Here is a 14239-nt window from a genome sequence, read left to right as displayed (position 1 = left end):
ATGTTTATCACGCTGGGAGGTATAGCAAGTGTCATACGTGATTTACATTCCATCTTTCTTCTGGGAGGTCAGGACGTATGTTTGGAGTACCAGATGGCCAACATGCGGTCCTTCCCACCAAACACGTGCAAATTGGAGCTGATTGCCAAGAAATCCTCGTATTAGGTGATCCGCTGGCTTGTCATTTCCAGGACAATGTATCCACCGAGTAGGGGACATATACGTATGAATTTCTGTCATTCTATTACAGCTCAAAGTCTTCCATCGATTCGCATCACTGCTTATCCAGCTTAAGATCTCTACAGCGTCCATCCACGACATAAAATGAGTAATGTCGTACCCTGTAGCTGTACAGAAATATCTTAGTAATCGTGCTCCCACAAGTGCACCTAGAAGTTCGAAACGTGGCAGTGTTACCCTTTTCACAAGTGCAACTCTCTTCTTGTTATAAGTCAAGTGACTCATTGCGTTGCTGTGTAAAACACTGTGGATGTACAGAGCTGCGTCATGCGCATTCCAAAGCATCACAAAATACGTGAATAGGGGTAAATTAGACACCCAAGTATTCCACTGTGTTGCCAGATTGTTGGGTAGCAATTCATTCTAGTCAATTCCCCTTTCCCCTATGCCATATTTCTTGCAATAATAGTTTTGCCATGATTGACGCAGGAGAGAATAATCCTAGTGGATAGTAAAATTTGGCTACAGTCTTTAATAGTTTCCTTTTTGTAGTAAGCTCATCAGATAATTTTTCTGTGACATCATTCGTGCTAATGTAAAAGCTGTCCGTTGCTGTGTTCCAATATACACCTAAAACTTGAGTAGATGTAGTAATCTCTTGTCCTTCGGTTCTCCAAATGTCCTGTATGTGATCTGGAGTTGTGGCCCATTTCACTAATTGAAAATTCAATGGTTTCATAATGGCCGTTAATTGGTAATGCATAGCAATACCTTCATTGTCGTCATTTGCACCAAACGCGAAGTCATCCATGAAAACATTGTCAGCTGGTATCTGTGCGGCGTCAGGAAAAGCGGTCTTGTGTCTCGTGTTCTTTCAGGAATGGACTGCATGTCAAGCCGAATTGAGCTGTACTTCTTTCGTCGTATGGTAGATTCCGTGACTGTCTTGAAAAACATTGTGCCGTAGAAATCTTGTCAAGTCCCTGTCGCCTTCGTGTAACATAAGTTGCAGAAATGCTTATAATATCGTTAATAATAGCCTCGGGGTGTATTCAGAACCGTATCAGAACGGCAAGTATTTCTGGTAGAATATTTCCCGATCTAACGCCGTTAGGCATCTTTCCATTTGGAACTTTAATGAAGGATACCGCTTACGTCACAAAGCCACGTACGCTGGTTGACATGAAAGAGGCAATTGTGACTATTTGTGAATACATCCATTGCAATGACAACCATAACACGTGTGTCGATTTGTTCTGCAACGTTACAGATACTGTATTGCTGGCGATGGAGCACATTTTGAACGTCTTCAATAGCAATCAGTAACGTCGTGACCATCTGGTGACTAAAAATTCGTAGATTTTTTACGCGTGTTGCGTAACACATGATGGTCACTACTTGACATATTATACAAAGAATAATTCCAGTTGACTCGCTCAAAGGTTTATTGAATCTGTACTACAGGAACTATAGGTGCCGTTATGCAAGGAAGCAGTTCCAGTTATTTACCGCAGCACGTAAAGGCATTGGGAGCTTGAGTCGCAAACACAGAGGCAGCTACGGCCTGCGTGGTTGAGTCACCGTAGTACGCCGATCGTTGACCGTCGTCGAGTCACCTGTGCGGACGTTACTGCAGCTCTGTTAAACGTTAGGATGGAAGGGAGTTTTACTATCGCTGAACTATGCGATATTCGTTTCATTTATGGCGAGGCAAATTGTGATGCGAGGGCTGCTGTACAAATTTATAGAGAACGCTTCCCACAACGAAGACTTCCTGCACGATCGACATTTGTTACTGTTCACTAAAGGTTTGTATCATCATAATTCTCTTGATAGATACTGACTCTTTACTGCCCTGCGCAAAAGGCAGAGGCTCATAATGCGAAGAACGTACCATGGAAGCTGAGGAACAAATTCTGGACTGCATCCAGGAAAATTCTAGTCAAGAGTACTTAGAAGCGTCGCCCGTAAGCGATTGCATCGCACACTGTCGTTCATCGTTCTTTGAAAGAGGAGCGTTTGTGACATCGCCACATTCAACGCGTACAAGCATTGGGGGAGGCGGGCAAGAATTCTCAGATTAGTTTTTGTTACAAAGTGCACATCCCGATTTTGTAAACAAAATACTCGTCACAGATTAAGCCTGTTTCACTCGCGACGGAATAACTAAGTTCCGTAACACACACACGTGGAGTGTACACAATCCGCGCTGAGTAGTAGTAACACATTTTCAGAGCCCTTTTCCGTAAATGTATGGGCGGGTATAATCAATGATTACATTATTGGGCCTTATGTTTTATTTGCACGACTGACTGGTAACTATAACTGAACCTTTGTAGAGGAAACATTGCCACGAATTTATTAGAAGGTATTTCATTAGACATGGATCACAACATGTAGTTCCTCCACAATGGTGCTCCACACACAACTGGTCACAAAGTAAGAAGATTTTCGAACAGACGATTGCCAGGACGATGGATAGGACGTTTTGGCCTTCATCAATGGGCAGCACGCGGTCCTGATTTAAATCCCCTGGATTTTTACTTTTTGGGCCATATGAAGGAACATATGTATGCTCAGCAAGTAAATGACGTGGACGAAAATACACAGAGGATTTTCGGTGCTGCCCATACCATAAAGGCAAATGTGCATTTGTGTGAACGAGTGCGACGAAACTGGGTTCGCAGTAATGAACCAGCGTCGAATCGAATGGTGGGCATTTTGAACTCTTATTGTCATATTGGCCTAGTTGTTCTGGTGTCCAAAATTAAAGCAACAAACGGAAATTTACCAAGGCTGCGTTTATTTTGCTACAAAACCATATAAACAGGCGATAGTAAAGTAGAAACAATGTAAAGAATACAGAACATATACAACTGTAACATGCATAACGGTAGACAAAAAAGTTCTTCATTTTTTCCAAATTAACAGATTTGCACACACATTCAGACAACTGCTCTGTGTGCGCAATATGGGGTATGACCTCATCTGGCAGCAATACGTGTCTAACAACAACGGAATATTCTGTGAGTGATGCCACCAATCTCATGTTGGGGCAATAACGCCTATCCTTCCTGCAGATCCGCTCGCAAGTCTTGGAGAGTGACTGGTGGATGCTGACATGATGCAATCCGTTTCCCTAGTACATCCCAGACGTGCTCTATGAGATTCAAATCGAGAGAGCGAGGAGGCCACGCCATGTGTGCAATATCTTGCGTTTCCAAGAAAAATCAATCACCCGCGCGTCTATGAGGTCAAGCATTATCGTCCCCTCAATACGAAGCCTGGCCGCCCGTTGTGGCCGAGCGGTTCTAGGTGCTCCAGTCCGGAACCGCACTGTTGCTACGGTCGCAGGTTCGAATTCTGCCTCGGGCATGGATGTGTGTGATGTCCTTAGGGTAGTTAGGTTTAAGTAGTTCTAAGTCTAGTGGATGTTAAGATGTTAAGATGTTAAGTCCCATAGTGCTTTGGGCCATTTGAACCATTTGAATACGAAGCCTGGACCCACAGCAACTCGCAACAAACGCACATGAGGTCTCAAGATTTCGTCACAATACCTGACAGCAGTTAAACCTTGCTGATTGACCTGTACAATTTCATGAAAGTGTGTTCAAGTGGTCAACATAATCCCTGCTCTCACCATTAGGGAGGGAACCTCCTGGATATGGGTCTCTTTCCACAATGTTTGGGTAGCGAAATCCTATTCCACTCCAGATGCGAATCCGATCTCCACACCAAATCGGGACCCATCCGTGAAAAGAACATATGCCCACTGTTCGACAGTCCAGGTGGCATGTTGACGACTCCACTCTCAATGCTCCCTTCAGTGAAGACGCGCCAGATGTACACACACAGAGCAGGTCTCCGACACTAAAGACCACTCTGCTGAAGCCTTCAGTACACCGTTTGCCTCGATCAACACGTCCAAGTGATGCTGCGAGGTCAGATGTCAGTTGCTGCGCTGTACTCAGGTGGTATCGTCATGCCCTTACAGCCAAAATAATGGTCCTCACTTTGTTATGTGACACGTGGTCGGCCCTGCCCTGGTCTTCAGGCTACAGCTTCGATCTCTATAAACTGTCGCCATAACCGAGAAACAACAGAACGATTCACATTAAGGCATCGGGCCACATCAATTTGCGACTGTCCTGCTTCCATTTTTCCTATGGTCCGCCGCCGTAGAGAATACGGTAGGCGTCTTCTGTGTGCCATACTGCAAAGCCTGTAACTGTGTACACAGCGACTGTGGATGTGGGGCTACCTGGAAAAGCCCCCCCCCCCTTTTTTTTTTGACAGGTGCCCTGACGTCATCGTTGGCTTGGTTGTGCATTGACTGGAACGCCATCTGCCGTGCGGAGTACGATAGTATGGACATCTGTTGACAACTTGTATGATTATATTGTGACTTAGACACAGGACGGAGAGACAGCGGTTTGTTGCTTGAATTTCGGACACCAGTGTAATGTGGGTTTAATTTTCGTTATGGTACTGCTAAACAAAAGGAAAATAATCTTAATTTAATTTTCATTATACCGGTGTTGTAAAAACAGGAAACAGTTAATTGTAATTAATACACAGCGAATTACATGGTAACTGGTTGATTATGTACTAAGGGAAACACATTTTATTTGAGGTCAGCTTTTCTTTACTACCACTAACTTCGTTATGGTAAAGTTGTACAAGAGAATACGTCTGGTTTTAATTAAGTCATTGTTTGCTAAAGCCAATTACACTTTCTTGACAATCCAGTGACTGTTTACATTGCTCATTCGGGTAGCACCTGATCGCCACGTCACGTCATTGTACACGTTCATTACCTTTCTCTGACCGCTGCGTCGGTTCGGTAATACACAAGCAAGGACATGTACCGTCAGTTGACAATGTAAACAGTTAAACCTACAAATATCTGTCTTTTTGGAATACAAACACAAAAAGTGATACAACGATATTTCATTACACTTTTTTGCCAAGAACACCGAGATGTACCATTTATATAATTTTGGCAGCTTATCCCGTTTACACCATGGAGGTGAAACAACAAAGTAGATGACACTGTTGACTTACGCTGTACGTTGTTTTGAAGGCAGAGTGGGCTGGGTCTGCCGCCATCTTAAACAGCCCAAAACATAAACGGACAACTGTTAACAGTTGCATGTTGTTTATTATTTCTGCCGTGTGCACACGACAGCTCTTTTAAATACAGTGTTTACATGAATAACATAGTGTCAAGAAGGCAATTTCAAAAGTTTGTGTGTTCTTGAAGTATATTTGCTCTATTAATACGACACATTTGGCCTCATTAATGTAACATGTTTTTTCTTGCTATATTTCGAATAACTAAGAAGGGAAGGATGTGATGTGAAAAGGATGGTTTCGTAAGCCATGTAATTTCATTTTTACTGTATTTGTATCGCTAGCAAAGGCAGCTGGAGTTACGAGACCCGAGCTTGTTTGCTTACTGTTATTGTTCGATATAGCCGGCCGCGGTGGTCTAGCGGTTCAGGCGCTCAGTCCGGAACCGCGCGAGTACTACGGTCGCAGGTTCGAATCCTGCTTCGGGCATGGATGTGTGTGATGTCCTTAGGTTAATTAGGTTTAAGTAGTTCTAAGTTCTAGGGGACTTATGACCACAGATGTTAAGTCCCATAGTGCTCAGAGCCATTTTTTTGTTCGTTATACAGGGTGTATCAAAAAGAACCATCCGATTTTTAAAAAATCATAACTATTATGTTATTTGACACAGGCGCTTGTACAGCATACTGTTGAAAACTCTCGAGTTTTACATGGTTCCCGCGAGGTAGCAGCAGCAGGCGCACACTTCAGTTCTAGTAAAAATGGTGTCGGGACAACAGAAAGCGTTTTATATTTTGCGCAGTGCGGCTGAGTAATAACTGTTCAGCGTGACTTTCATTTAATGTGTTTTGTGCTGCTTCACAAGAAAAAGAAGACTTGCCCATGTTTTCTTTTTTAGACAAGGAAAGCAACAACAGAACGATTATTGAAATGTATATAATATAACGCAAACTTGAATTTTTCATGAAACTACTTCGTCTCCACACAATCAAAGCACCAGATGTTATTTGGGATACGACCACGAAAGTCGTTAGTTATTCCCAACGGTAGAAAACGAGCAATGGGCACGTCAGAAGACGTCACAGGGAAGTATCACTGCGGTGAACCATGGAGGTATAAATGCAGTAAACCTACTGGTTTTTTTTTGGCTACATAATATGGCGGACTCCGTCTTCAAGTCTGTGACGTAATGACAACTCCTTTTATACCGCCGTGGTTTACACCCTGTATTTATCATAGGCGATGTTAGGTTATCGTCTGTAGTCAGTGATCTCACACAACCTGGACGTAGAAGTGTTGTCTCTGAGTATACAGCTGCAGTGTGTCCACAGATTCAAGTGCTTTGCGTCGTCCGCCGTATTGTAGTTGTAACAAACAAATTTCCCTCGGTCTGTACGTGACAAAGAATGGAAGACTGATTTTTATCTTACCATGTGGTGTAATAGGCTGATGTGGGAGCGGAATCGGAAAGTATTTTCGTTTTGTTTTCTAGTGACTCTCCTAGCAGCCATGTTGTAGTTCGCCAACCAACGAAATATGAGCGTCTATGGCTGGCAGAATCAGGTAACTGAAGTTCAACATCCAGGTAGTACAGAGAACACTGTCAATAGTCGTTATGTGTGTTATCTTTAGATTTTGGTCCTATATAGTAAATCGTTTTAGAAGGTCAATACAATTTTTCTAGGTAATGTTTGTGGGTAATTTCCAAGAATGATTGCCTACCGAACGTGCGATCGTAAATCGATTATGCGACTCTGGTGGCGGGCGTTGTGATCAGTTATTTGTGATCGTCATTTTTATCTGTTTTCCCTCGTTCCCTTAGTTGTTCTAAATTACATACCTTCGCGAAATGTTTGTGAGTTGCTAGGGAATCCCAGACGATTTATGTCGTTAGTGAGTGGAATGTCTGGTGTTCTTGACGTTTCTTCGGCGGATTCTCTCATATGGAAACATCTAATTCCATGTTTATCCAGCGTAGAGAATTGTTCGACTTTTTGTCGCAAATATGGTATACCACCGGACGAGGAAAGAAGGGACTATGTAGACTGTGGTGGTGCGAAGTGTGTAAAACTTCGTAAGAACAGTTTCGATGCTGAAATACTGTTTACAATTTCATTGCGGACAGCGCGGAAAACGAACGAGTTTCTGGAAGAATACATGGTTCGACTCTTCCAAATTATCCATCCAGACCACCGTAATGGGCTTTCGCATGATGACAACACTGATGACGAGTAAGGTAAGTCGGCACTTACGCAGTTTAGCAGGTACGGAAAAAATTTTTCATTTTTTTTTCAAAATTTGATCGATTATAGTCAAATTTGATACGCTGATTACGAATACGATAATTATTTTCGCCCCAGTCAATTATTTACATCAAAAAAATTGTTTTAAATTTAAAAAAAAATTTTTTATTTTTATTTTTCAATATTTTGTCGATTACAGTATACATTCATTTTAACGGAACGGTAGGTACGTATTTTTACTAATTAACCACAATCAATACTCTTGCTCATCAAACGCCAGTGCAAAATTAACAAACTTTTAACTAAATTTAGCAAAATAAAAATAAAACGTAATCACTGTGCTGCTTCGGGATACACTAAACGAACGTGCTCAACCAAGTTATGAAATGCATCCTTTTGAAAACGCTGACGCCACAAAAATTCTGCCAAATAGTTATCTAGCATAGTACGATGGGTACCGAACCTGCGTTTGTTTTCTTCCTTGGCTTTCTGCCAAACAGATTCTACGTGATTGGTTGTAGCGTGAGTAAGGGGGTCAACGAAATTAATCGAATGGTTTACAGTCAAATGCTGATATCCCAGATTACCCACTGTCTTGTATGCTGCCCACAAATCCGAGACAACAGTAGTACCAGGGAGCACGAACTGTTGCAAAATAGGCAACAAAGTGCCAGCATCGCGTCTGTCTACAGTCACCATGAAACTTTCCTTTGTTTCCACATCGAAACCACCAAAAACCCATTCTTCTCTAACGCGATGACCACGTTCGTACTTTCGACGAACAAAACAACTTTCGTCGATCTCCACAATATGACCTCTGCCTCCCAGAACGATCGGATTGAGCAAAAAATATTCGTGACAAATGTCCCTACAAAATTGTTTCCAATCAACAATCGTATGGGCACTTCCGATTTCCAACTCCCTCCGTAAAAAGTCCTGCTTATGTACATCATAAGCCCACAGATACATCAGTTGCAAGATCTTGGAAACTTCAATATGGCTTCCCGAAAAGAATGAAAATTTTCGAATTGATGCTTGTTTCCTACAAACTCGACCTGCTGAACAACGCCAGATGACACCATCCATAGAATTATTGTTTTCTAATCGCATTTCGTTGTATCCCACGCAGTTGCCATCACAAATCATCACACTTTTCAACAACCCGTGTTGTTGAGCCCAGTTAATTGCCTTCCCATTAGTGGCCGATATTTCGAATAAATTTTTGAGGCGAAATTCCGTAAGATTTGGAAATCTATTTGCCATATTCAAATGAACCTTTCAGAATATTGTCGACTAGCAAATCGTGTTCAAAGCAATGAATTCGACACGACAGACTACCAGTGTATTTGTTTCAGTTTAAACCTTTTTTTAGTTTAAACCTTTGCCTAGCGTATCCCGAAGCTGTAAACTAATCCGTTTTGTTTTTGTTCCTACTTATTTTCGTTTAAAATTATGTGCAGCATATTCTCATCATCAACTCATTAAATGAAAATGGATGTTATATTCGAAATCAGCGCATCAGAATTCACTATATCGACAAAATATTGAAAAATAAAAAAATTTTAAAAAAATTTATCAATTTTTTTCAAAATTTGATCGATTATAGTCAAATTTGATACGCTGATTACGAATACGATATTTATTTTCGCCCCAGTCAATTATTTACATGAAAAAAATTGTTTTAAGTTTTTTAAAATTTTTTTATTTTTCAATATTTTGTCGATATAGTGAATTCTGATGCGCTGATTTCGAATATAACATCCATTTTCATTTTCCCTTGACCGTCGGCGATATCTTCTGCCCGATAAGCGCGGCGCTGCCGATGACGCAACATTGCGTAATACACTAACTAATGAGTATTTTCAAATCATAGGCGGCCGCTGCCGCGGCCGCATTCCAAAAATAAAAACTCCCAACCTAACCTCAAGTGGGCTACGCTACAGATCAATTTATGCAGTTTAGCAGGTACGGAAAAAATTTTTCATTCCAAATGTATCTGGCTTGGAGAGCTTTGTGGGTGAATATGTAAAGTTTGTTGGTGATTGTACTTTGTATTTTCATAAATAAAGTGATCTGTAGCGTACCCCACTTGAGGTTAGGTTGGGAGTTTTTTTTTTTGGAATGCGGCCGCGGCAGCGGCCGCCTATGATTTGAAAATACTGATTAGTTAGTGTATTACGCAATGTTGCGTCATCGGCAGCGCCGCGCAAAAAAATTTAAAACAATTTTTTTGATGTAAATAATTGACTGGGGCGAAAATAAATATCGTATTCGTAATCAGCGTATCAAATTTGACTATAATCGATCAAATTTTGAAAAAAATTGATAAATTTTTTCCGTACCTGCTAAACTGCATAAGTGCCGGTAAGTCGTCTCCTTTGCAATTACAAGTAGTATTGTAACGCTCTTTTTTTGTCATTGCTGTAGCGATCACCGTAAACATACTTATAACGCCCGCTACCAGAGTCGCATGATCGATTTACGATCGCGCGTTCGATATGTATCGTTTGGCCCCCCCAACTTCGACAGGAAATCATTCCTGGAAATTACCTGCTAATTTAACTGTAGCATTGTTTGATGTGGCATTTATTTTATTCGAAATTTTATCCATGTAGATGGCAGGTATGTATTTGGCTATCTGTTTTGTCGGACTTTTTCGCACGAGTGTTCCTTTTTAATTTTTTGATTGCTTTGTCGCCATAAAATTATTGTACTACGTTGAAGTAATTTTTAAATGCTGTGTATTTAAGTGTTGTTAATATACGCGCAAACTAAGCTTACACTCTGTGTGATGGCTGATGGGAGCGACTGTAAATGGGAAATGCCTTTACAGCCGCTCCCATCAGGTATTTCCTATTTAAAGTCGCTCCCATCATCCACCACACTGAGTGTCAACTTTGTCTGCGGGTATAGTAGTTCTTTTTGTGTGACTGTTTGTTCCAATGTTAAATGTATAATTCTGTTTGCTGCGTGGAGTGGCCGCACTGTTAGAGGCGCCATGCTACAGTTTGTGCAGCCCCTCCTGCTGGAGGATGGAATCCTCCCCTGGGCAGGTGTGTGTTTTGTTCTTTGCATAAGTTAGTTTAAGTAGTGTGTAAGTCTAGGGACCGATGACCTCAACAGTTTGGTCCCTTGCGAATTCACTCACACACATATTTGTTACAATTCTGTTTATCATCGGATGGAAAAAGGCATATTTTTAAGGCTTTGGATGGCTAGAGTCGTAATTTACCATAGTGTCAGATGTCGTTGGCTTTCTATATATTTCGATATGTGCCTGACATTAATGTTGAATGTTTTATGTTCAGGAAAGCAATGGGTTTATTCATTTCCATGTTTGTATGTTTGGGTGTGATGTATTAAGCTTTCAGTGAATTAGTTGGGTGTCTAATTCTGTTCATTTTATCACAGTAATATGTCATCTATAGGTCTCTAATAATAGATGATTTCGTTTGAGAGTGGGTTTTCTGATTTGAAGAATTTTTCTTCTGGCTTGTTTAAGAAGGTATCAGCTATTGTTCCAGCTCTTTTGCTGCCCATAGCTACTCCACAGACTTGTTTGTAGGTTTTTTTGGTTACTTAGTTTTGTGTTAATGTAAGTTTAGGAAGCTCTGTTATTTCTTTTATACCTGTAATAGGTAACGTACTGTATTTTAGAAGATTTTGTTGTGTTATGTATATTGTGTCTTGTAAAGTGGTGGTGGTTTATAAGTTTGTAACGTCAAAGGATAGAAACATTGCATTTTTTGGTAATTTTATGTCCTTTGTGTTGTTTGCCAGTATTCTAATGAAATGAAATGATCGTATTGGTTTGTTGGCTGGGAGGCCCCATCCAGCGAAGTTTGACTGCTGTGTGCAAGTCTTATTGCAATCGACGCCACACTGGGCGACTTGTGTGCCGGCGATGAGGATGAAATGATGATGAGGACAACATAACACCCAGTCCACGAGCGGAGAAAATATCCAACCCGGCCAGAATTGAATGGGGGCCTGCTGCATGGGAGACAAGGATGTTAGCACTCAGCTAAGCAGATGGACAGTGTGTTCTAATATTTTTGATTCTTAATTTCATTTCATATGTATTCATGTAGAGTTTTGTTAGCAGTTTGTTAAGTTGTATGGTTAAGTGATACTGTATGCTGAGCTGTTTATGCTGCTTTCAATGGAGCATATATGACTTAGTGTTGATGTACTTTTGGTTGACCTCTTAATGTTGGTGTCTATGGATTCATAACAATGTTAGATTTCTTTCCATATTCTGTTAATATAGTGTGACAATTTTTTTATTAATTTTCTGGTTTAAACTGCATATTTATCCATGAAACCCATTTAAATTTATGTAATGTTATTTGTTTCAAAGAGTTTACAACTTTATTCATGCAATAATACTTGTAACTATATTATTTCCACTGTTAGTGTTTACTGCTTTTGTGTTATTGTTTACAAGTTTTTGTTGATTTTATTGAGTATGTTATGTTCTAATTATGTCTGTTGGTTATATGTGTCTCTGTTATGTATTTCTTTTTCTAATATGTTGTCAACTTTCACTGTAAGTTCATTTTGTTGTTTTGGTGATATTTTTGCTGTATCAATGGCTATTTTTGCTGAGGCACTAATGTGTTTTATAGATTTGCTTTGTAATTTAGGTGGAATATGTAGTTGAGGCCCTTGTCTAGTAATCTGCTTTCTTCATTTGTGAATACTATGAAAGAAAGACTTTTTGTGCACGTGAAGAACTGAAATAGTGAATTTTATTTTTGTATTTGCCTCACCGTTTGCTTTTGTGTATGTATTAAGTTGTCAATTTTCTTTCTGTGTGGTTCTCGTATTTGTCTACTTGTATGCTATATGTATTTGTCTATAAACTTATCTACATGCTCATATGTTCGAGATATAATACTATTACTGAGGCATCAGTGTGCCACTTACATTTCTTGATAGAGTTCTTTGTGGCGAATTTTGATCTTGATTCTTCTTTCATCCAATGCTGTATTCTGCTTTTACTTGGATTTATATGTATGCCATAGTAATTTTGTCCCTGAGACACTATCTGTTGTATTGAATATCTTCAACTGTTTCTACCATTTTTATTTTTGAGTTAACGAATCCCAGTACAGTTCTCTTGGTTTCTTATGACATTAATGTCCGTAATTTACACATCGAAGGGACTGCACCATAATATATGTCACAATATAACATTTAATATAAAGAATAATTCCAGTTAGCTGCTGAATGGCTTATTGATTCAGTACTGTAAGCTTATTTTGGTGTTAGTGCCATTTTATAGTACAATCTGGAATTAATATGAACAATCTACATATTGTCTACTTTCTGGTTGTTTAAGTAAAATTTGTTTGACAGTTTTACTGGCATCTAGGTTTTCTTGATTTACATACATACTGTATCTTTTTGTTGTCATTGTTTGCTATCTGTATCCATTGTGAAATGTTACTTATTTAATGTAATTTTTACAGTAAGTTTGAAATTCGACAACTATTTAAGATACTTCAAAGATGCTATGTGTTTACATTTATTTATATTTATTCTAGATAATGATTAGGTTGTCGTCCATAGTAGTTATGTGTGTAGGGTTTGGGTTTTGATTTTATGTGGTTTATTGTTTTACAAGGTAGTTTTTCTCTTATGGCATGTTCATCGATACTATTTACACAAAATGTCTCTCACAAGTGTCGTCAGGTACATTTTCTCTGGTGTTTCAGCAGATATTTGCAATTGAGTTTTTGCATTGTGAAGCTGGAGTCAGCCCAAACAAATACTGCTCATCCCGTTTTTCGTGCAACGCCCAGTATCGATGGAAAGCGTCGGTTTGTTTCCCGCTAAGAACGAAACTATTTTTTAAAGTGTAATTTTACGTGTCAGTTCGATAGAGCGGTCTGAGATTAGTGTGACATCCGTTTTATCAGCAAAACACTAAGAATGACCAGTAATCTAGCAACGATAGCATTGCCCTGGCCCATGCTACCGCGAAGTGTCCAGCGCTACTGACGTGTGAGATGCTAATGGACTGCTGTTTAATCTTCGCGTTTTACTGTCCCTGTTAATTCATATAGATAAAAGGAATATCGGACTAGAGTAATTTGGGGGCGCTCTGTCGAATGGGAACATAAAATTTCTATTTAAAAATAATTTTGTTTGTAATAAGAGACAAGCCGACGCTTTGGGCGTCGCATTAATCCGCAACGATCCATGTTAATGTAGTCAGATTAACTGTCATCATTCCACCATCGTGCGACATTTGCATGGAATGGGGGGTTTAATAATCGGGTGTATGGGTACCGCATGCTCTAAGTCAAAATCACAAAAATCTTTGGGTGCTAACCATTCCTATCCTGTACCATTAAGGGTGGCGAAAAATTGTGTCTATATGCTAACATAAGGAAAAGAAAAGAATGGTTGTGCCCGAACAAAGCAGAAAATCTCTTACGCAGACACGTGCACATCCACAAAACACAGTGTCATGTATCTGGTGGACGGCGATGGTGTGGTATACTACAAATTGCTTCCTCGAGATGTAACAGTCACTACTGATATTTATTGGCAATAACTGAGACGTCTTGCAAACGCAGTCCAAGACCAACAACCAGGAAGACTGCATGAAGTGGTATTACTGAATGATAACGCCCGTCCACATTCTGCTGGACTGGAAAAAAAACATTATTCGGTAGTCACTCATATTATACACCTGATCTTGTGCCCTCAGATTTTCATCTTTTCCTTTCTCT

Source organism: Schistocerca serialis, chromosome 7 (genome assembly GCF_023864345.2).
Source record: "Schistocerca serialis cubense isolate TAMUIC-IGC-003099 chromosome 7, iqSchSeri2.2, whole genome shotgun sequence".
Lineage (NCBI taxonomy): Eukaryota > Metazoa > Arthropoda > Insecta > Orthoptera > Acrididae > Schistocerca > Schistocerca serialis.
Note: the sequence above shows the minus strand (reverse complement) of the source record.